This window comes from Lonchura striata, chromosome 12 (genome assembly GCF_050655825.1).
Source record: "Lonchura striata isolate lonStrDom1 chromosome 12, ASM5065582v1, whole genome shotgun sequence".
NCBI classification, from domain to species: domain Eukaryota; kingdom Metazoa; phylum Chordata; class Aves; order Passeriformes; family Estrildidae; genus Lonchura; species Lonchura striata.
In genome coordinates this window covers 10,880,730-10,904,991 of record NC_140714.1, presented here as the reverse complement: position 1 = coordinate 10,904,991, position 24,262 = coordinate 10,880,730, and the positions used below count along the sequence as shown (strand labels likewise).

General features: G+C 47.2%; 1 long non-coding RNA gene across 1 annotated transcript; it reads left to right on the top strand.

Moving 5' to 3' along the window:
- Window positions 1-223: 223 nt before the first annotated feature.
- LOC146766249 (uncharacterized) lies at window positions 224-22,345 on the top strand. The gene is made up of 4 exons (XR_014958143.1): window positions 224-6,602; window positions 15,576-15,655; window positions 20,005-20,118; window positions 21,448-22,345. It is a non-coding gene; the product is annotated as an uncharacterized LOC146766249 (long non-coding RNA).
- The last annotated feature ends 1,917 nt before the right edge of the window (window positions 22,346-24,262 follow it).

Here is a 24,262-nt window from a genome sequence, read left to right as displayed (position 1 = left end):
TCTGTGGAGGGCAAGGAAAGTCTGTTTCTGTTACAGCAACATATTCATAGATGCTCTTTTGTGGTGTGTCCAAAGCCTTGTCTTACTCTGCTGATATCAGGAAAAACAGAGTCAAAGGAGGGTGGCAGCTCCTTCTCATGGCAGAGGGACCAAGGCAAAGCTTTCCAGTGTGGTGGGGCCTGCTGGCATCAGCTCCTGCCTGGTGCATGTGGCTGACACCTGGGCAGAGGGTGGCATCCTGTAGAGACCACAGTGTTGGAAGGTACTGGCTCCTGCACTCTTGAGTGCATTTGCCTCAGTTAAAAAGCAAAAGATGTAAAAAACAGTGGATGGTAGAAGTGTTGTCCTGATTCCCAGCCCCTGATTTCAAGTTTCAATTTGTTGGTACTTCTACTGTAGTCCTATTGGAACCTTGCAAGTGAGATTGATTTTCTCCTTTAACCCTTCTCCCCTACTCCCATCCTAGGAACAGATTTTGCTTCTCACAAGCCCAACAGTGCCTTAGTTTCCAGATGCCCTGAACATGTAGTTTGTGTTGAAGGAGGTGTTTGTGCTGGGCTGGTGGTGGTGGCTCCTCCAAGAGCTGGGCACACCAGCCTGTTTCTGCAAAGCTGTTCAGGAAAATGGCAGTGCTGAACAAACTGGGCTTGTGGTTGAATGGCTTCTCGGGGGACCTTGGTGGCTTCAAGCAGAAAAAGTGCAATTAGTGCTGAGGCATCTGGGATGTGTTATGACTCTTCTGACACACAGAGCATCATATGGGTTTTTCCAAATGGATGTAAAAAACAAAAAGACAGGTCATCACTTGGCCCTTCTGATCTCAACATGCATCCCATTAATGAAGGGAAAAAATGATGCAGGAAGTTTGTGAGTTGGCTCAGTTGCCTGTGGGAAAAAAGAGAAGTGAGGAGGGAAAAATACTACTTTAAACATAACATCCATATGCCCATTTAGGATTTAATAAGAGTTACCACATCTCTGGTAAGTGACAGCTGGTTATTAGAAGCATACACTGAAGCTGTGGATCATCTAAAGTCAAAGCTGATGCTTAGCTATTTGTACACCAGTACATCTGCCTTTAATAATGGCTTTTAATTTTGTTAACACGCTTTAACTAGCTTATTAAATCAGAATAAAGTGGGAATCTGAGTCTTAATGAAACCGCACAAAAAGGATCCAACCTCAAACTCTGCCTCCCTGCTTGTATCCCATGATGCTCCAGATAAAAATATGTCCAAGGATAGGTTTAAACCAGCATGTTATTCTGGCAGAGTTACAACAATATTATATTTCCCCTCTCTATCCATTCTTCCTTTTTTTGACTTCTGCATTGCCATTCTTGGCACCCTCCAGAGTTTCTGTGTGTGGCACGGGTGGGAAGCTCAGCCTGGTTTAAAGTTATTCCATCCAAAAAATTGGTAGCAAGCATGATTTCTCCTGACTCTTAGAGAGGAGGTGGCACTTCTGGCCTCTCTAGGTGAGTGAGTGATCTGAATCAACTCTTCAGAGTGCAACATCCTGAGCTGCAAGGGAGCAAAAGCTTGGACTTGGAGGCACAGGCTGCATCTGTTGTGTTTTCTGCTTTAATAATGACAGACTGAGATGCTTTTAGTGTGGTGGGAGTGTCCCTCAGCCCATCATACTGGATAAGCACTGCCAGCACATTGCTGCTGCACTCTGCATTTGCAAACAGATTTGCTTGGATTGGGCTCACCTTCTGTTTTCCAAGCCAGCCCTGGTGTTTGTGCCAATGTGGGCAGGGAGGCAGCACTCTGGGATGGCTGCTGGTGGCTACCATGTGGGCAAGAGGCAAATGAGTGTCCTCCCTGCAATCTGTGCTGTGACAGGGAGGGAAGAAGGGCAGGTCAGACTTTAGTGATGCCAGTGCCTTCCAATTCCTGTCCCACAGCACCCTCTGCACCTCCCTGATAATTCCCATGGACTCTCTCAGTCCTTGCCTGGGGAGATGCACCAGTGTGAGATGTGCTCCTTGAGTACATGGTAGAAGGGCAGCAGCATGGTGTTAGTGCTTGGGTTCCCATCCAGGCATGCTCTGAGTCTGGCTTAAAAGAAGAAATGATGTTTTGGAATCAGGTTTTTGGGTTGCCTGCACCACCTGCTGCCCCTCTCCAGCTTGGTGAGGTTCAGCCAGTGGTTCCCTGCCCACAGGGTGGCATGGACTAAGGCTGAGGTTCTGCTTTATAAATCATCTCTATGTTTAAGTCTATCTACTCTGTTTCAGCCAGTTTGTTGTTACTTTATGTATTCAAATACTCCCCAGTTAACAAATTCTTTATGGGATGCTACTCTCAGCTCTTTGTCACCATCTCAAGACAGTGTCCCACCGCAGGTCACCTGCTCCTGTCGTGTTCCACCCTTCTCTCTGGTGAGGGCTGTTGAGATGTGTCCTGGTTTGAAAAGAAAAACCAGCGAGAGGCTCTAAGTCAGAAATACAATTTATTAGGAAAAAGGGAACAAAGAACCAAATACATACAATAGCACAAAAGAAGAACCACTGACAGAGTTAGAGATGCAACCTGACACTTGCTGGCTGGGGCGGTGGTAGCAGATATTGTTCATCTCTGTGGACTGATGTAGTTTCCCTCTGGAGGTCCAGTGTAGAGAAGGTCTCGGCTGTTCCTCTTGGAAGAGGGGATCTCCTTGCTGTCTCCACAGCCCTGCTTATATCCTTGATGGCATCGTTTGGCTCCTCCCTCTGGGTGGAGCATCTCACAATAGAATGCTGTGACCTTATCAGCCATGTGGCTGAAAGAACAGATCCTCCTGGAGGGACTTATCTCTGAGTCATGAGATAAGGGGAAAAAAAAGGGATTGCAGCTGGAGGTGGTAATGGAATACACCCCAATATTATAGCCTAGGACAAGATGCCAGCAGAGCACTGGGCAGGCCGAGCTCAGCATGCTCCGGGCTTGTGGCCTCGCTGGTCCCCGCTTCCATCTGACCAGCAGAGCGCAGAAATTGCCTGTTACCTCGGGTCGATTTGTCATGCACTCCTAAATTGCTTTGTATTGACACGCTGTCAGAAATGGATTGTCACATTAACCCAGCCACAGCCGGGCTGGGGCTGGCCAGCACGTGCTCTTGGACTGATCTCCCTACAGGTTCAGGGCAGGCTGGTTTCCTCTTGGGTTTGCAGAGATGTTTCACAGCACTTTTAATTATGATCCAGATGAGCCAGTAAAAGGCAAGGCTCTCCATATCCTCTGTTATGTAGCTATTTCTTCCTTTGTTGGATTAAAAAGGTGACTTGAAAGGATGCTAGCTCCTTACCTCAGCTATAGGGCCTACTGGTCTGACTCACAAGCTCTCTTCCAACATGGGAGCAAGTGACTGAGCACAGGATCCCAAGGCTTAAATTATTAAATTAAATTAATTTCCCCAAGATGAGTCTGTTTGCCCATGATGGTAGTTGTGAGTGATCCTCCCTGTCCTTATCTTGACCCTTGAGTGTTCATTATATTTTGTCTCCCCTCTCCAGCTGAGAAGGGGAGTGGTAGAGCAGCTTTGGTGGGCACCTGACATCCAGTCAGGGTCAGTTCACCACATCAGTGATTTTGAATATGGTGAATATAAGGAAGCAAGAGTGATGGACTCACTTTTCCCCATGAGCCAGCTTGCACAGAAACTCCCATTTCTCCTGGTCATTTTTCTAGGTGATGTGTAATTTCTAGAGCTTCCCATCCCTACCCCTGATGACCTCTTCAATTTTTCTAATGAGATTCCTCCTCAGAGATTAGCAAATGCCTCATTAAGTCAGAGTGTACACCGCCCACTTCATTCTCTTTGTCTTTTCATGAAAGAAAAATCCAACACAGTGCTATGTGAGCTGGCAAAACTCAGCCCATGAAGCCAGAGGTGCAGACAGTGCTTATGCAAGTGGGTCTGAGCTCAGTGATGAACATGGTCATTCCTGCAGTGAACATTCCCTGTGCTCCATGAACTCCTCCATGGCACAGGAGAGGCAGCCACAGTGCCTTGGCCATTTGGTCATTCTTGGCTGAGAGTGCTGATATCAGAGCCAGCTCTGGAGTGGCATTTACCCAGACACACATTTTATCTGGTAGCTTTGTCCCTGCAGCCCACTTTACATTAAATGCCATGCTGCTGATGTGGCAGGATGCTTCAGCCCCTGCTGCCTGAAGCCACATGGATGAGAGACACTGGACTTCAGCCCAGGAGCCCTCCCAGGAGCTTTTCCACCCTCCTCCCTGTGACCCTGTATCTGAACATCTTTGTCCTTTTCGGTACCTGACACTGCTGTTGTATTGCAGATGAAAAACATCCTTTGCTGTATGGAATAGTTCCTGCCATTTTCCCACTTGATTTGTCTTTCTCTGCTCACTTCTTTTTTTGCTGCTCAGCCTTTTCTTCTCATTCCTGTGCTCCTTCCCCCCTCACCCCGATCAGTCAGACTTCTCCTAAGCCCTGATGTGTTGTGACTGGGGCTGACTGACAGCACTTCGTGCCTGACACACATCTCTGGGATGCAGCCCAGGATGTGTATTTAAGAGCAAAGTTGTATTGTAAAGTGCCATGTGGGAGTCTCTGAGAAAGGAGTCAAAACACCATCAAGCCTATTCTTCCTGAGAGGAATGGAGATGTTGTGTGGAGCCTGCTGATGCCAGGAGAGACTCTGAAGGCTGGGTAGGAATCATCCTGTCCCATAGGCACTGAAAGCTGCACTTAGTCTCTTTGCAGAGCCAGGGCAAGGGTTGAGGGGAGCTATGGAGAACCCACCCCCATTTTCTGGATTGGTGATGCTATTTTTAAACTCACCATGGGTCTGTGTGGATGACATGGAGCAAGCAGAGGAGTCACCTTCTACTGCACCCATTCTGGGCACAGGGCATGGTACCCTGTGGTGGCTGTTTCTGGAATTTTGGCTAGGAAAGGTGAGAAAATTTGGGCAGCAACTGAAAAAAGTTGATTAATGAGTCTTCCTTCCATCTCCTCTTCATCAGACGACGTCAGAGATGCTGTTTCCCACCTTCCCAAAATTTGTTTCTTTCCACCCTAAATCTGGAATGAGATCATGGAAATGTAGAATAGTTTGGGTTGGACAGGACCTTTAAAGGCCACCTAGTCCAGCCCCTGCAGTGAGTAGGGACATCTTCAACTAGATCAGATTACTCAGAGCCCTGTCCAATCTGACCTTGAATGTTTCAAGGGATGGGCACCTGCCACCTCTCTGGGCAGCTTTTGCCAGTGTTTTACCACCCTTATTGTACAAAACTTAATCTTTGTATCAAATCTGAATGGACTGTCCTTCAGTTTAGAACTGTTTCCTCAAGAGATGTGCTGGCAGAGCTCTGGATGGACTCACAACTCTGAACCACTTTGTTCTGCCACCACACTCATCTTGTTTCAGCCCTGCGTGGGCTCTTGGGCTATTTTTGGTGTACATGAGAGCATTTTCCAGAGAATGGGCCTTGATGAATTTGCAGAGAGTGGTGCTTTGCTGGGAATGAAGGAAGGTTGTCCTGGCACAGAGGAGCTGGGTGAAGTAGAAACAGCTGTTGTCCTCCTCTCTCTCAACCCACCTGCAGGCTCAAGGCCACTTGCCCAAGCTCAGCAATTATCTCCTGGGGCTTAGAGCCAGTCTGCTCTGCTTTTCCCCAGCCAATGCAGGCTTTAGAGGAGCTGGCTGGGCTGGAAGGTCTAATTTGTACTTGGAGGAGGCCTGTAGTTTTGAGGGCCATCTTTAGCACCATCATGACACCATCCCCTGCCTGCCACCTCCTGAGTTTTCTGCATGTAGAGTCATCTCTTCCCACTGAGAGCCTTCTGTGTTTATCTCCCTGTCTTATGCAAAGTCACCTAAAAATCCTTTTTGCTGGCCTCCCAGTAACCCCAGGTGCTCCTTGAAAATCTCTTGGAGAAGTAATCATCCCGTTTGGATTGCAGCATCAGTGACCTTCAGTGCCTCTGACAGTCCAAATTTTCTTGTGTGTTTGACTGTAGAGCACCAAAAGTCAAACACAGCTGTAGGCTTCTGGTTTGTAGAGTTTTCTTCACCTGGGAGAAAACCAACAGGGTGATAGTTTGTTCCTTGATCTCTTCACCTGCTACCCTGTCCCCTGCTCTTCTGGTGGCTTTGATACCTTCCCTGGTGGAAGGCAGGGAGAAGACCTCAGTAACTGGTGCTGCTAATGGGAGGTGTTCTCATTTCTGTAGGTGGGGGAGAAGCACATGGTGATTATGATGAGAAATGGGGACTGATTTTGGGGTCTTTGCCTCCCCCCACATAGCAACAGTGTTCCTCTGTCCTGCCATGGGACCAAGAGGTATGGGTTGAAAGAGATCTCAGGATTTGCTTGGAGCACAGGATCACTGGGGGCCTTCTTGACTTGATTTGACTTGACTTAATTTGACTTGACTACCACACTAGTTTTTCTGCTGATTCTTAATGCCTCATCTTCTTTCATCCGAATCCTATTCATCTCCAGCTTTACGTTCTTTTTTTTCTGTTCCCATTTTCCAGCTACAGCACCAGTCCCTGGAAGAAGAGGAGTGTTGGAGCTGAACTTTATCCATCACAGACACAACCCTCCAATCATACTGCAGAGATGCTTCCTGGGCAGGTAGGTGTCAGAAGTGCACCAGCAAGGGTGAGCTGCTCCAGATGGAGCTATGAAAATGTTCCCAACTGATGTGGTATCTTGGTTAAAATTCACATCAGGAGGTAGCCTGGAGCTATTGAGGGCCATCCCTTCAGATGGAAGGGGTAATTCCTGTGCAGGAATTAGCAGTCAGCACACCTGTTACTACAAGAGACTACAGCTGAAAAGAGAAGAAGGATGGGAGGGGGTGAGGAAAAAAAAAAAAAAGAGGCTCTTCAATTTAGTGCAATTATCTCAATTTTCCCAGGATAAGGATCCTTGAGATATTTATCTGATTTATAAGGGTGCGCAGCAAGGCGGCAGACACGTCCTTAAAGAGACATTTATCAATTTCTTAAGTGTGGCTGAGGGGAGAAGAAAGAAAAAGCAAACCAGTGAGAAGGAGACACTGCAAGGAGACTTTTGGGCTTGAGAAGGAAAAAGGAAGTCTGCTCACTCTGTATATTTTCACTGATGATTAATAATCTGTGGAGAACTGCAGAAGCAGGAAGAGGTTGGCTGGACTGGGACAATGGCAGAAATCCTGTTGTAGATGGGTTGCCTTTATACTTTCAGCAATTTCTATTCCAGGGATGTGTATTAAGTATTTCTTGAAGAACTTCTTTAGCTTACATTTCTGCTGGAGAAATGCAGAGGGTTAGATTTATGCCAGGCCTGGAGACCCTGCCCAGTTACAGAAAATGCTCTGAACCTGTTTAAGTTTGGTTAAGGTGACACAAGATTTCAGCAGGATTCATCTTGTCCAAGTGCAGATGTTCTGGGCTCAGAGAATGCATGATTGTCTGCACTCACTTTTAGGAAAGGGGAGCAGAATTCACCTGACACTCTTGACTGCCCAATATTGGAGGGAGTGCACTCCTCTCTATTAAAAAAAACAGCCCTCTTTTTTATCTCCTTCAGTGCCACCACACTTTCTAATTTTTCCCTCTTGCCCATTTCACTGCTATGACCTTTAGTCCTCCTCCTCTGTACCAAATCCTAATGCCTCTTTGTCCCTTTATGCCCTGCAGCTGCCATTGTTTTATGTGCACCTTAGTAGCTAAAATGGTTCTGGAGACCTTTTGCATCTTGCAGGCTGCACCTTTGTTCTCTTCCTCATCCTTGTCTTCATATTATCTGTACAGAGAAGCAGGTATGAAAATTCTCATCTTTCCTAAGAGTGCAGCTGCCTTACTGCCATTCCTGCAGCTCCTCACAGCTCCCCTTCCCCTCCATCACATTCAGGCTTCCCTTCCCAGCCCTTTTGCCCCTCTGTTGCTCCTTCACGTCTACATCCCTTATTGTTCAGCTGACTCTGGCTTGTCACATTGTACCTCTCCTTTAATTTGACAACAGAGAGGAAAAAAGAAGGGATTCAGTGGACGAGAATGAAATGGGAAGTGGGAGAGGAGGAGCAGAGAAAGAGAACATCAGAGGGAATAAGAGCAAATGCTCGTGGCTTAATGTGGCTCAGGAATTCACCTGCGGGAGTCACCGACTGAGGGGTCACCGACCCTTGTGAGTAAATTTCTGTAATAAACTGGTAAAAGTACTGGCAGACCCAAGTGATTTAGTTTAGAAATTGCTATAGTTCAGCTCGCCTCAAGTGCAATTCAGCAGGACTGTTACCAAGTGCAAAACCATTGTCAGCCTAAATATGGATTACTTTTCTTTGTCCCTTAAGTTCATCTCCTTACAGCATGGTTATGTTCTCATAAATGTGTTGCAGCATGTTTGCCAGCAGCTGACCCATTGGAAAGGATTTGTGTCCACCAGAAAAGCCTTTTGGATAAACCTCTCTCTGGCAATATGCCTTTTTAAGGCCCTCCTGCACACAGGTTGCTCTAGGAAATAACTGCTTTGTCAAGGACCTGTTAACTTCAATATCAAAGGTCTGACTGAGGCAACAACCTTTGGCTGTCACACATGGGCACCCACTTGTCATCACTTGCTGTGGATCTGTCACCTCCTGCCCTCCTCTGTGACAGCTACTTCAATAAATGAGATGCAGCCTTACTATGAGGGGAGGGATTTTCAGATCCCTGATCTCAGTGAAGTTCCTCATGGCGTTAGAAAGTCAGAGATGCTTATCTGCCTGTGGTATTTTTATTCTTCTCTGGTATCATCTTCACTTACTTGGGCCTGTGGCTGGATCCTGCTGGGGTGGGAAGGCAGTCCATAAGCCTCCGTAAGGTCCAGTCCAGATCCAGTTGTTCAGCTCCCTGTATTGGCATTTGCATGGTACAGGCACTGGTTTCCTGTCGTGGTGTAACAAATAAGAGACTTTCCTTCTTAAAAGCCTTGTTGAGATACGTAATATGCATTTCTGCTCCATAGAGCAGAGTAGAGGGCAAATTATATAGAGAATATATATCTTGTGTAGTGTTGGTGTTTGTGCAGTGGGATCCTGCTCTGTGAGTAGGGGCCAGAATAGTGCAAGTGGAAGTACAGTCAGGTGCAGGGTGTTGACATTTATCCTGTTTGCCTTCACCTTGGCCCACCTGCCCATGGTGCCCCACAGTACAGACTGCAGCACCCACATGGGTGCTCATCTCAGTTCATCCTCACCTTTAGGTCTGTACAGACCTGGCAGCCAGCAGTTTGCACTGTCCTTCCACCTGCACATCTGCCTCTCCAAGCAGGTCACCATCTGCATTGGTGCCCAGAAGCAAGTAAAGCATGTGCTGGAGGTGTCACACTCACGGCAGAAATGATGGCATCTGGGGTGTCCTGGTGTGTTGTGCAGTGCATCAGCTATGATTTCACATCACTCTGGATCTGTAGGGGAGAAGTGGGTGCCCTTACCCCCCTGAGTACCCTTAGTCTCTCTCCCCAAATGTGGACAGTGAGCCAGAGGATGTGGCAGTGGAGAAATAGCCCCAGCAAGAGAGTGTTGGGGCTGTTGGGCATCCCTTTGAAGCAGAAGCAACCTTGTAGGAGATCCCTGGTGTACTCTGGAAGGGGTGATTAGTGTGAGGAGCCCTGCTACCAGCAGCCCATTGCTACTCACCTGCCCTTTTACCACTGAACTGCCTTTAGTCATGAGCTGTGCTGTGCAGGTGAGGGAAAAAAAAAAGAGAAAGAAAACTAGGGGAGAGGAAAAAACAAATCAAGAAACAGTGTGTTTCGTGTTGTTTGATCTTTGAGGAATGCTGAAGAAATCTCTTAGGCCACTGTCTCCCCGGTTGTGCTGGTAAGGAGATTATGGACCTCATGCTTTCACAGGAAAACACCCAGCTGCTGGGCCTGGCACAGTAATCCAGACAAAGGATAACAGCAGCCTAATTAATTCTCATGTCTCTGAATCTGATAACAGCACAGTACACAGACGAGTCCGTAAGGACTTAATGAGTTTAATCGACTGCACTTGATGATTTTATTTGAAACCTTGTGCCACAAATTAAACTATTAAAAATGCACTTGAACTTGATTGGCAGCTGTAATCCAGGCAAAGTCTACTTAATCCGTGGGGGTGGGAAGCAGGGATGGGTGCAAAAGGCTGGAGATGAGGAGAGTGGAGGGGAGGTTCTGGTAGGGAAGGGGATTTGGGGATGAGTTTAAAGGAAAGCTGGAAAGAAGGGCAGAACCTCACAGAAGCTGGGGGTGAGGGTGGGAGGGTAGGGGGTTAATCTGTGCCCACCCAGCCCTGGACTGAACTGTGGAATGTGGGAAGGGTTCAATGTGTTCTTGCCCTGTGCTCTGCCCTGCAGCAGTTTCCAAGCAGCTGAAGGGGTTGTTAGTTGGTCAGAGTGAATCAGCTGCTGGCTCTGGAGTGAGGTGTAACAGCAAGGTTTTGCTCAACTGAGATGGGGAGGGTGTGAATCTTGGGTCCAACTCCCAAATCTCATGCATACCAGCTTGGTGAAAGGCCCAGGAAATGCACACAGGGATATTCACTGTGTCCCAAGCAGTGCTGTCACCAGTGGGCAGGCACACACGAATTCTCAGCTGCTCATCATCAGTAAAAGCTGCCCAGGTGAAAATCAGCCTGTAAAAAGGTATCTGTGCAGAAACAGATACACTGTCCTATGTGTTCTCTGCCAACTGCTGTCACTTAGTGTTTGGCTGTGCTCATCCAGTTTGCTCCCCTACACAAATACCTATATACACATTAAGATGTGCACAGTGATTTGGTTCAAAATGGGTCATTAGCCAAGGAGGGAAATAGCATGTAAGTTTCCTTTGAAAGTCTCTTGCCCCCCACTCTGCTATTTAAAGTAATTTGCAAAAAATTTGCAAAATTATAAACCAATTTGCAAATAAAGATCATGATTAATGGCATATTCTTTAGGAGGTGACAGATCTGTAATAGATCTGTAATCCCCTTTATTATGCAGGAACCATTAACAGCAGTAGGTGTTAAGAGACTACATTACAGCTAGAATAGGCTTCAGCTGTACCTCTGGAGTGGAATGGGTCAAGTTTCTGTTGCTATGGCTTCTTAACTATTGTCATGGTCATAATTGGTAGAAAGGAATGAATCTCAGTGCCACTTGGGTTTCACAGCTTGCCCACCTCACCCTACCCTAAAACTTATGCCCTTTGGCAGCAGAGGGAAAGCCTTCATCTGCTGATGAGTGGAGGCATTGCACATCACCATGGCAGGAGGGGCAGGTGGCTTGTCCCTTTGTGCATCTCATCTCCAGCTTTCTTCCTGCTGTCACCTGGAAGGGACAAGACAAGGGGTAATGGCTTCAAACTGAAAGATGGTAGACTTACATTTGATATTAGGAATAAATTCATGGCTTTGAGGTTGGTGAGGCCCTGGCACAAGTTGCCCAGATAGGCTATGGATGTCCCATCCCTGAAAGTGTTGAAGGCCAGGTTGAGCAATGCTTTGAACAATCTTGTTGAGTGGAAGCTGTCTCTGACCATGGCAGGGGGTTTGGAGCCGGATGGTCTTTAAGGCTTTTTCCAACCCAATCTAGTCTATGATTCTGTGATCTACACCACTCCTGGATGTGTCTTGGGATCTCACAGGAGTGCTGGGGGTGAAGGGTTATTTTGGCAAGCAGCTCTCGGGGCTGTATGTGGTTGGTGAAGCTTTGGTGCAAGGGGGCAGAGGAGCAGGAGGGAGGGTATGCAGCATTTTTTAGTGGGAGCCTGTAGCACACCCACACCCTGTGCTGGAGACTGAGCCCCACCATCTAAAGCAATTCTCAAAGACACTGAGGGATCAAGAGCAGTGCCAGTGCCTTTGATTTTTGAAACAGCAGGGCTTTGCTACATGGACATAAGCAGATGATCCGGCAGTCCAAAGCGCACACCCTGCTGTGAAGGATGGTAAAATCCTACTCCAGTGATTCCCTTCACTCAGAGAAAATCCATCCCTGACCTTACACCTTTCAAGGAGTTTAATGCATTGTACATGGATGGGACAGACTGAGAAGCTGTCAGAGAAGTTCCATCTATCCTGCTGAGTACCAGCCTGGGGCAGAGGGCAGCCCGGTCTTGCTCCCTCCTGCACACACTTTCAATACCATGTTGTGAACTTGGTGGATTGACAAGTAGCTGAAATGTTTTTATTTGATAGGTTGCAGCATTATCATTTCTTCCCCCCCTCCCCCTCCATTTTTTTTGTCTAACACTACATCTGCAGCAGGTGCTGGGCAGTGCCACAGTGTGTTGTGATCTTGTGAGGCTGTGGCACCTGCAGTGCTCTGCCTCTGTAGCAGGCTGGGACAGGAGCGTGGGTGAGGAAATGGGCACTGCAGCAGTCATTCATTAGTGATTTCGTGGTGCTCTTTCTAGAGAAAAAGTGTGTTAGGGGAGTTTTTTTCAGATGAGTTAACACTGAGATCTTGTCTGCTTTTCCTTCTGAAGCCTGGCAATTCTAGAAAGTACAGAGATTGTAATTTAAGGCATTGTGCATGCTGACTAATTATACTGGTCCTGGCCATAGCTGCCTTTTGTGTTTCTCACTTTAAAATACACTGTAAATTTGCAATTCACTGTTAAACAGATGCTGTATGCTTTCTCAGTAGTGGATACATTTTAAATATTTTTACAGAAAGAAAAATAATTGGCATATCTTTGACAGAATAATTCTTAAAGATCTTAACAGGAGAGATCAGCTAGGGAATGGCAAAATATTTTCATCTGTTTAGTGTTGTTAGTGCTTTGATTAAACAGACTAATATTTCTGAGTCTGTCACTTAGCATGAACAGCAGGATATTTTGTTATCAGGTAATTCCCTGCCTACAGTGGCTGCAGAAATGGTTGGATGTAAATCATGCAGTTAATAATACTCCAATACAGAAGGCAGATGCAACTGCTAATTGCAGAGCCTGGGATGCTCAGTGAAATCACAACAACTTATCAGCCTCTGTCGGGTCACTTGGGCTCTCCCCCAGCCTCACAACTCCTGCCAGGCAGGATGCTGTGCCTGGTGGCATGAGGGCTGTCCCCTCTGCTGCTCCCACAGCTGAATCCCAGGGCGGGCTGGGGACAGAGCCAGCCCAGGGCTGTCCCCACGGCAGGGAAGTGCTGGCAGGAGCCACAGTGTGGGCAAACAGCCACAGAGCCAGCACACGCACTGCGCTCCTCAAATATTTACCCTTTGTTTCAATCTCGACCTCTTTGCCTCTCAAGATAAATAATTTAGTGTGGAAGCCTTGAAGGTTAATCTTGCATTTATTTAATGTTACAGGACACTTGGCTCACTTACAGCTAAAAGCCCTGCATGCTGGCTGTTAGTTTATTTAATCCAAGTGCCATTTTCTTCCCCCTCTTCTCTCTGAATTGTTGAAAGGGAGGAAGGAGAGGAAGCAAGGGGAAGGAAGGGTTATCTGTATGTGGCTTTTAGCTCCTGCTGCAAACTCCATCAGGAGCAGCACCCTGGGGAGACGTCGATCCGAGTGCCTCAGCCCAGCCAGGCATGGCATCCACCAGCCCATGCAAGAGGCTGGCTCCCAGCACCCTGAGAAAAGGGGGAGGGCAGAGGGTCTGACACTGACACCCCCAGCACACCGCTGTGACAGAGCCTTGCCCAAATGTGTCAGAATTTGTGCTGTGCCAGGAAAAGAAAAAAGAGACAGCATGATGGGTGTAAGGAGGGGGAAGAGGTGAGGCAGTGGGGAGGAAGAGTATGTTTGCCTTCATTGATGAGATGCTTTTTCTCTCCTTTGTCCGAAAGCATCAGGTGGTCCTTTGCAGGAGACCTCTATAGCTGCTAGAAAGCTAACGCAGAAGGGGAGGGTATCTGGGTGAGGTGTGGGCTCTGATTTACCTTGCTTGAATGATGTTTGTAATAATTTCTAGCAAGCCAGGCCAGAACTTTTGGGTGGTTTGCAGCTGGTTCAGCAGTGGGGGGTTCAGCAGTGGGGGGCTCAGCACCTCTTCCTGCTGTCAGGGCCAGCAATGAGGAAATGGCCAGGAACTTCCAGATTTCAGCAAAGGCAGAAATAATCTTTTTGCTCAAGAGTTTCACAATGATGGATATGAAGAGCTGTAAACTTACTTGACAGTAACTTGCAAGGACTGGAGAAGACATTTCAGCATCATCCCTCTCCTTGCTCTCATTTCCAGAGAGGCACAAAAACAAATGCATGGTCCTTCCTGAGACTTTGTTAATATATCTACACTCCAGAAATATTGGACAAAGAAGCTGGAGAGAAAAAAAAAAAGCCAGACACAGGAGGCAGACTGGCTGCTGAATTTGGTTTGGCTTTTACAGCCCAGCCCACAATTTTGGATCAGAAATTTTGTGTTAGCTGCTCCCTCCCAACTGGGGCTTACAGCCAGGAACTCAGTAGGGGGGTAAATTCCAAGATTTCAGAACAGCCTGTCTGTATTTGTTCAGTGCAGACCCACGTGGACAGCAGGCAGTGAGGAAGCCAGGTTTTCCTGTCCTCATGGCCGAGCCTAGTGGAAATGTCACTCCCACATTGTGGCCTCAGGCTGCCCTCCCAGGCTCTGGCTGAAGAAATCTCCCTCCCAACCTCAGCTTGTACTTCACCAGGTCTCAAAAGCCACTTTGGCAAACTCTGCAGTCGTCTGAATGTGCTCCTTATCTCTTGCAGTGATAGCTACACTCATCCACCACTTCAGAGCAACTTCCTTCCCACCCCTGTTTTTAGAGGCCTCCTAAGGCGAAATGTCTCTGATTTCTCTAAAGGAAATAATACCTACATTCAGAAGCATTAGGGCCAGCAAGGGAAGAGGAGAAGTGTCAGAGGATGCTGACAGTGTGATCACACTAGCATGTCACCCTAGCATAGTCACATTTTCACCTGCTCATGCCGTCCAGCCCAGCTGTGACTTGCTGGTAATTACTTGCTTGTAGCTGGTGTGAGACTCCCAGTTCTCAAAGCCATCTGCTTACCTCCAGGTCCCTGCTGTGTGATCTTTCATTTGGAGTTCACCTCTACAGTTTATGGCGGTTTCCAGGATATTGTTCCAGCTGGAGAGCCTCTCGACTCCATCTTGTGCTGGCTTTTCTCCTTTTAAAGGACACTTTGCATCTTTCAAAAAGCACCAACAGGATGCTCAAGGTAGCCTGGCAGGATTTGACCCAAAAAGGATAACCATGTGTGATAGGTGGGAGACTTGAGCGTCTGGGTGTTTGTTTGTGCAATCCAAATCTCCTCAGGTAGAGATGTGAACAGAATGACCTTTCCCATGAGCTTCAAGTGCTTCAGTATTAAATGGGAAATGGCACAAGATCAATGTGTCTCGTAGCTTTTCAATGCCTCAGTCTGAACCAGGAGAGACAGTGATAAGAAAAAGAATAATTTAATGAACAATATGTGTTGTTTTTTCTTCCTTCTAGTGAGGATTCTCATATATGTTTGGATTTCTGAGTAGGTTTATTTTTGTTCAAGGCAGTAATTCAATTCAATTTTGATTTCATTTTGGTTCCTATTGGTATGTACTGGAAAGGATATGAGAATGGGATCTCTGGGAAGAAGATTAAGACACCTAAGTTTGACCTCTGCCTGAACTACCTTCTGCAGGAATCACTTCCCCATGTTGTGGAGGAAGATCCCTCACCTGCTGCCTGGAGATGCCCTGCATGTGTGAGCAGTGTCTGGAGGTAGGACAACCTGGGGAAATGGTGAATTACAATTGGTGACTGCTTTGTAATTCCCTCCACACTGGAAGAGGTTTGACCTAAAAGTTTCCTAAGAGCAGCTGGGAATTCACGACCTGAGCTGTGGTTTGTCTCCTAGGACCTTTGAGAAGAAACCGTATGGATGTGTTCCTCAGACATTTTTGTGTTAGCCTTTACGTACCACTTCCACAGTTTAACATTTTAAATCATGACAAACACCCTTCCAGTCAAAACAGCTTCTATCAAACTCACTCTCATAACACCCTGCCACCCACAAGGATGTGCTGATTGCTGCCAACCTTTTGGCAAGCTCTTTGCTTTTGTATTAGGACAAGGTGATTGACAATGCTTTGTGTGTCTTGATAATGGAGAAATGTGCTACTTAGAAAGAGAAAAATTCACATCAGTGTCTCCCCAACATAATCTGCTGACTGCCTTTTCCTCCCCCCTCTATATTTAAAAAATACATCAATCCAGACAGCTGCAGGGGCTGAAGAAAGCAGCTAATTCCCCTAACAAGTCTCTTGCAGAGAGAAGTGCCAGCCAACCCAACTCTGAACATGGGACTGGAAGTGTGTATAGGATTAGGGGCATATCTGGTGGCCCAGATTCCCCAAAGCCAATTAATGACTGTTACAGAAGGAGGATTTTCTTTCTGAGGTTAGAAATTCATCCTTGAGTCTGGAGGGGGAAATTTAAAAAAAAAAAAAGAGAAGGAAAAAAGCTAGAAGAGCTCAGGACTCAAAGGGAAAGTTCAAAGGGTTGGGATTTTTTGCAGCTGGAGCTCGGAAGAGAGGGGTTTGTGTGAGCGTGTGTGTTTTTGTACTGCTCTCTTCCTTCCTCCAGCTCTGTTTTCCTTATTGATCCCTCTCGTAATATGATTTCCCTCTGGTATAATTGAGCGAAAAATAACTGAGAGTAAAGTCTTGTAGATTTGCTCCTGCCCGAGTGTTTGTCTTGTCCTAGATGGCCGTGGACCAGCACAGATGCTGAGTGCTGTTCTGTGCTGTGCCACGGAGCCCAGGGGCAGCTTTGGAGTAACCCTGAGAACAGAGGTGCTGGGGGCTGTGTCTGCTCTGCAGGGCAGGGAAATGCCCAGTTTTCCTCGGTCCCTTTTTTGCTCCTCAGCAATCTGGCAGTGTGGTTCCTGGAGAGCAGAGGGATTTGCTGGAGATGCTCTGTGTGGCACCAGTGGGCAGTGACTGTGCTGGACCCAAAGGTGGCTTTGGGAGCCCGTGCAGCAGGTTTGCACCATTCCTTTGCCTCTCCCAGCTTCCATTCCATAGACATCCCTGTCTCTGTTTACTAAGAGCTTTGGGATCCCCTGTGATGAAGGCGTGCAAACAATTATCACTGGAGCTAGGACAGAAAGCAGAAGGCTTGTTTGTTTTTTTGGATCCAGGGATGTTTGCTCAGCTGCATTGGTATCACTGCTAATTATTAAGACATTTATTACCATGCTTTATTTATGTGTGTGGGTGCTTGTTTACCTTTCCCTGAAGCCTACAGATTTAGTTGTTTTTGGAAAAGGGTTTTTGGATCCTCAGTAGGATGGTTGGTAAGTCCCAATGCTCCCACTGAGGGGTAGGGTAGTGATATCTCTTTGGCAGTTCAGGACTTACTGCTTTCACTTCTATTCCTTTATTTCCAAGAGCTGATTTTTTTTAAGTTTCCTGGAAGAATATGGGATGTCTGCTCTGCTGTTCATTTTTTATATGTCCCTCACCCTCTCTATTTTAATCGGAAAATCTTGTGCTCAAGAGGCTTCTCTCATCTCAAAATCCAGCTTGAAGTGCTGGAACAGGGGAGATGGCTGGTGCTGAGAAGCTCTCCGGGGGCCAGGGCAAGGTGGGGGATTAATGAAAGAGATCTGTTCATACAGACCATTATGAAAAGTGGAGTTGAGGCTTTGCAGGTGCTATGTGGGGATGGGGAGATTAACTTCTGCTGGGGCTTATGGCTGGGATCAGGGCAGGTGCAGCTGGCAGTAGGTAAATATAAAATATGTGAGCTTGATATTAAAAAGGGGCTCTTATGTGGAGAAAGCCTTGAAAGCTGTTCACCTCTGCCCCAGCCCTGCTGCAGCACACCATGGAAGCAGGAACATGGAAGGATGTTTTTTCTTGAGGGCTTATGTACTGCTTTTGCTGGACCATTTCAGTGATGTCCTGGTAAGGAATGGGTGGCATTGAAGTTATCTCCATGGCAACAGCTATGGAGGGCACAGATTAAGTGGGTAGGACAAGGATGTGCGAGTCAGGACACCTGGTTTTTGTTTTCAGGGTTCGTGATACGATCTTGGGACAGTTGGTTCAATACCTGTAACCTGGCATTTACCATGCCAGCCCCTGTAAAGTGGTTAGAGATTGAGGGTTAAAGGTGTTTGCAGGCAGGGCAGGGAAGCAGCTCTTGAAGATCTCACTGACTCCAATCCCAAAGCTGGGGTGTCCTGCCGCCAAACAGGACTATCTTTAATTTAATGACGAGGTGTCTTCTTCCCTTATTCTTTTCCCACTCTTGCCTGGTACCTTTACAGCATCTTTTCCCTGATTTCCATGGATCTAAACAGGCTGGGCCTCGCAGAGTGCTCAGACTCTATGGCTGCGAGGCAGCATTATGCTGGAGGGAGCAGGTAATTTCATGAGTGTTTACATACATCTGCATTCCATATCGGCTCCAATTTGTGCATTTGTCAAAACCAGCATGCTGGTGTTTCTCAGAAATTTTGCTTTTCCTTAACCTTTTCTGTGCAGAGCAGAGAAGAGCCTCTGTCTCCCGGGCAAAAGCAGAGCTCACGTGCAGAAGCCGCCTGCCTGTCCCACAGCTGGGGGAATGCCTTTTGATAAGCTCTCAGCTGGGTGCAGAAGGATGGGCTCTGGGCTCTCCCACTGGGGTTCCTCAGCTCCAGAAGCACGGGAAGAGCTGTGGCCATCCCTGCTTCACTGCTTACATGAACAGATGGTGCAAACTGCAGCTGCAGCAGAGCCCAGAGCTCTGTGCAGTGAGGAAGGGGATGCTGGCTGGTCCCTCCACCTCTGTATCCTGCTCCATCTTGGGCATCTACAGCACAGCAGCCAGGGGACTGAGCAGGCAGAAATTTGTTGTGTAGCAGCAAATAATTCTAGTGGATCTTTTTTAAGCAGGTGGTGTTTAGTGGCAGCTTGCCTTGCCTTTGTTTTATTGATTTGAGGTTGCTGCAGAGTTGTTCAGGTTAAAAGAGAGAGGGGAAAAAAAGCAGGCAATGGGGACAGACCTGCAGGATCTTGGAGCTGGCACAAAAGTCTTGTCTGAGTTCTCCATGGAAAGGCTTTGTGGGTCATGAATGGAAACCTGATGCAGTGTTCTGGCTGTGACTCCTTTGGGAATGATCCTGCAGTTAGGGAAAGTGCATAGGAAAGGTGTGATGCAAAAAGAGATGATCTTCAGCCACGTTCCTGCAAGTACCTTCCACTTTGAAGCCTGCTGTGACTGCACACCCTCTTTGAGCCTAAAGGCAGAGCACTGGCCAGCCCAGGGCTGCTGAGCTTTGTGGTGCTTGCAAACAAAGAGCTTGCACTTCCCAAGCCAGATGAAAATCACCCGCCAGGCTGGCAATGCTCAGCTGGGTGAGGAAGCAAGACCAGGGCGCTAGCAGATGCTGATGGTGTAGCTGGGACTAAGGGCTGGAAACAACCACTTCACTTATAGGTAACTTGGAAACATCTGACTTGGGTTGGGACTCCGGGTGCTCCATCAGAGAGCTTCAGTGAGATTTAAGGGTGATTTGTGGGATGACAGAGCATGATATATATAGGATGGGCTGGGCACCCCAAAATCATGGGCACCCTTATTCAAGGTGTGGAGTTCAGTGAGGAAGCAAGTGAGCCTAGTCAGGAATCATGAATCAGTTGGAGTTAACTCTGCTCAGGTGTTAACCATGTTAACCATGACCCTGTCAAAGTGCTGGTCTCTCAGGGAAGGAGGTGGGAACAGGCCCAGCAAACCTATAGGACTAGATGGACTGCTGTTCTCAGGAAAAATGACTGTGACTGGTGAAACCAATCTATCATTATTGGGTGTCTCTTTCTCACTGCAGGGGCTGGATCCTGGAAAGCATGCAAAGCACAATATGCAGAGGCTAGCCATTAGTTTAGTTCTTATTTACTGGGGTGTAACTCTGAGAATTAAAAAATAGCATAGAAGTTGGCTCATTCCCAGTAAACAGTGGTTTGGGAGGGATGAGAACATCCTTTCCTTTTGGACCAGGAAACACTGAAAAATAGATCTTCTGTTATCTCTTCCTCTAGAGAGCAGAGCTGAAATGACATGCCTCCTCTTTCACCTCATTGCAGGATTGCTCTGATTGTTGTGATGATTGCCTCAATCCATAAGAATTTTAAGAAAAATACCTTTTGATTAGTCAGCCCAGCCTCGCACAAGAAAACCAGGCACCCCCAGTCAGCCAGGTAAGCATCAGCTTTCCCAGCCTGCTGAGGGAGAAGGATGCCCTGTGGAGCAAGTCCCAGGGTTTAGGGCAGAGCAGGCTTGGCTCCCAAGAGATTGTAAACATTAGAAAGAATGAGTATAAGGAGTAAGCATTAGAAAGGTGAGTATGAGGAGGAACACAGACTGTACAGATGATAGCAGCAGCCATGTCTAGGTACTGTTCTCTAAATGAGCCTTTTCTGGGAAGAAACTTGCATCAGCAAGTAAGAGTTGGCATTTACCAAAGCCTTTACAGTTGCACGTGTCATTCCTTCTTCATTGTTGTGGGGTGTGCTGCAGCCAGCCTTTCATATGTCTGACCAGTAATTAATTAGGAGAGGATCAAGGCTGATAATTCCCTGTAATCCCTTCTCTCTCATCTTTTTGTTCCATAATCCTTTTAATGCTAGCAACTTGGGGGGTGGGGAGTGGCAGGGGCAGCAGGAGAAGCCTGAGCTGTGGTGTGGTGCTGGTGCTGGTCAGAGCCTGGCTTTGTGATGCCAGAGCATCCCTCTGCTTCCCTCCAATGGCATTCCCCGAGGGAAGCATCCCAAACTGGAGGCAGCTCATGGGGCAGCATAGGAGAGGAGAACCTTCCTGTGGGGAGAACAGGGCTGGGATGCAACGAAGCAGGGGCAGGGCAGACAGCAGAGTCCCTGATTCTCCAAATGCTGACAGATTCCAGCTTAACCTCAGGATCTCCACTGACCAGATCTCTGCAGAGACCATTAGGACATCCCTCCAATGACAGGATTTTGCTCCAGCTCTCTGCCATCCTTCTTGTCATACCATGAGGACACTTAATCAGTGCTCTGCATCATCCTGTGATCTGGAGAGGGAACTGCCATCTGTGGAATTCTGATGTCTGCAGAGGTCCAGGTGTTGGCAACACAGAGATGGGGAAAGAAGTCCTGGATGGGGAGATAGGTGGGAGGACTTGCCTATGGGTAGAGTTCAGAGCTGCTGCTGCATTCAGGTGTGTAAGCGAGGAGTGGTCAGAGATGGTGGATTTTGAGCAGAAAAGGTTTAGGAAGTGAGAAAGCTGGCATCTGATGTGGCAGTGACAGCTGTAATAGCTCTGCCCTTCCATATGAATTAGCCAACATGAGCGCTGCTAACACTGACCCTCCTCCCTGCCAGGTCAGGAGGAAATGGAGAGTGTTGCCAGCCTGCATGACAAAGTGTTTGGGTGTTGAGAAAGCCCAGCATTAAATCAGCCTCCAATCTACAGGAAAGTTGTTCATGTTCCACAGCCCAACATCCTCATTTCCCTCTGACTCAATTTCTTTAAATACTTTCTTCCCCAACAGCTGGAAGATGAGATGTGAACCTGCTGATTCCAGGGACTAAGTGGGTCTGAAGGGCCTTTTGTTTGATCAGAGCTGTGGTTATTACCCCTGACAGTCACAGGCGAGGAAGTCTCCAATGTGTGTTTGACTGAGTTAAGGTGCCTTTGATTCAAACTTCTCTTTATCCCATTTAAACTGCAGATCATTTCCATTCACAGTGAGAGGAAACTAAATAATTCAGTGCCAGACAGCACCATTGATGCAGCTGGAGCTATGGGATGCCTTTACCATGCAGAAGACATGGCCTTGGCTGCTTAAGGGGAGGGAGTTTTGGGAGATGTAGGGCTCTCTGGGCTGGATGAAGGCTTGATGCACGGTAACACATCATGATGGAACAGATAGGAAAATACATGTGATGCTTTATGGACAGAACAAGGGCCATTTGCTGTCACAATCCCTAAATCCCCTCTCTCTGTGTATTTAATAATACAGATGTCTATAAAGTAAATGCCAGCTGATTATCAGAAAACCTATTTGCTGAGCATGAACAACTTGTGATAATCGAACACCGGAGATAAACACTGGCTATATTTTTTTGTAACTTCAAAGAGTTATAATCTGCAGTGTACCAAAATAATAAATGCCCATTGAGTAAACTCCTTTGTCTCTGTATCACAGTGCAAATCCAAGCTGGGTCCCTGGAACTGTTGATACTTAGAGGCTCCTACCTCCCTTCCATTGGGATGTAGATGGAAGCCTATTTCCTGCATGACATGCATTGTGTCTTTCTAATTCTTCTCTCCCGTGGCTGTGCATGGGATGTCACTCAACCTACAGCATAACACCAGCACAAAGGATGGCCAGAAATATGGTGTCCACAGCACCCTGCAGCCTGGAGCCTTCCTCCAGCCTCACTTTGCAGAGATGTAGTTTACAGTGATTAGAGATGACCATGGGTATTCACTGACCTGCAAAAGCAAGCTGGGGAAGCCTCTAGCAGGTTTGCAGCTGTTCCCATCTGAAAGACCATCATCTGGCCCAAACAGAGCCATTTTCTTCAATACAGTAATCTGTGTATTCCTTTCACCTCTGTACACAGTTAGGAGCACATGGGCTTCTGTTCGTCCAGTCTTTGTGCTGAGCTGCAGCTCTGCTGTGGGCTTTTTTCCTATGCATCATTTAAAATAGCACAGAGTTAAACATCTATTTTAAAATAGCTTTGTTAAAAAAGAAAAGCTTACTCCCCATGGCAATCAAAGAAAGGAAGAATAACCTCCCCACAGCACCCGCCAAGTTTCAGGTGAAGGGGAATATGTGAGAAATAAACACGGTGCCTCTGCCTGACACTTCCGATGGGGTCAAGTTTTTCTTGCACCATAATGAGGTCTTGTTAGGAAAGTGGGAGCGGTGAGGTATGCTCCTTTCGCTTGGATCTCTGCATTTCAAGCTGCCTGCAGAAGGAGTGTGGTTGGGGATGGGAAAGAAAAAAAATTACTCGTTAGATATTTCTACCCTGGGCTTGGATGTTCTGAGGATACAACAGTGAAGAAAGAAAAGATGGGAGCAGGAGTAGCAGGAGGCCAGGCAAGCTCTACAAACAGTGCTCATCTTCCCCCCTTTCTTTTTTGTGCCAATCTTTGTTGGTGCCTCCATTAGATGTTTTAACTTCACTTTCTGTGATGAGGAACCTGGGAGATGTCTTGGCAAAAGCTTTGCTTTCCTGGCAATAAGAAGGCAATACAGATTTGGGGGCTCTTGTGGCATCTGAGTGGATGGGGAGGGGGAAGGAATCCAAACTTTCAATCAAGCCCTGCCAGCTCTTTTCCTTTTGAGAGGAATGAGGCTTGCCTTGTTAAAGGCAGAGCGCAAGTGAGAGCGGGCAATGTGCCAAGAGCCATTTGAGAGGCAGGTGAGACTTTCTGAAGTAAGAAATATCCATTCCACTCTAAATTGAAGTGTGTTAAATAAGGATGCTGTTCAGTGCTAATAAGGCAGGGAATGAGCTGGAGAGCACAGCTGGGGTTACGGCTCTCGGAGAGCAGAGGACCCGTGCTCGGATTTGGCCGCGGCTCTGCTGTGTGCAGGGAAATGAGCTCCAGGCAGGTGTTGCCCTACTTCCTGAGCATGCACATCGGTCAGCAAAGGCATGGTTTGCTTGACTTAGCTTTTTTTTAGTGTTTGAGCCCTAGGGTGGGAGTGATAGGGGTGGTGGAGGTCATGGCTGAGTGTGCAGAGGGACAGGGCTGGGTTTGGAGCTGGCATGTTGTGGAGAGCTGCAGTGATGGACTGGAGCATTTGGACTTTCCACACAGGGCTGGCTCAGCACCTGCTTTCATTAGGCTTTTCTCTACCTGCAGGTCCGAACCCTCAACAGGAGAAATGCTCTCAGTTTTTATTTTTATTTTTTATTTTTTAATTTTAATTTTTAAATTATTTTTTAAAATGCTGAAGCATAGAAGAGCAGATGGAAATTAACACATAAATCCAGGTTGGAGGGTGTCACCAAAAAGATAGGTTGCACAGTAATTAAAGAGCATGAAATTTTCCATGAGATATTTTTTTAGTGTGCTCTAAATAGCCAATTGCTGTTTCTTAAATATTCAGTAATTACTGTAACTGGATGCAGTTTGGCTTGGAATTTAATGCGACCTTACTGGAGAGTCTATTTGATCACCAGGAGGCTGGTGGGATAATTTAACAGTAGTGCCTGTCTCTGCTTATTGATTGTGTCCAGAAGGCAGCGCAGTGGTGTCCAGTCGATAGGGCACGAGAAGGGGGCACGAGGCACGGCCTGCCCCTCGCTCCACTGCCAAGGGGGCTGGGGTGAGCCCTGGGG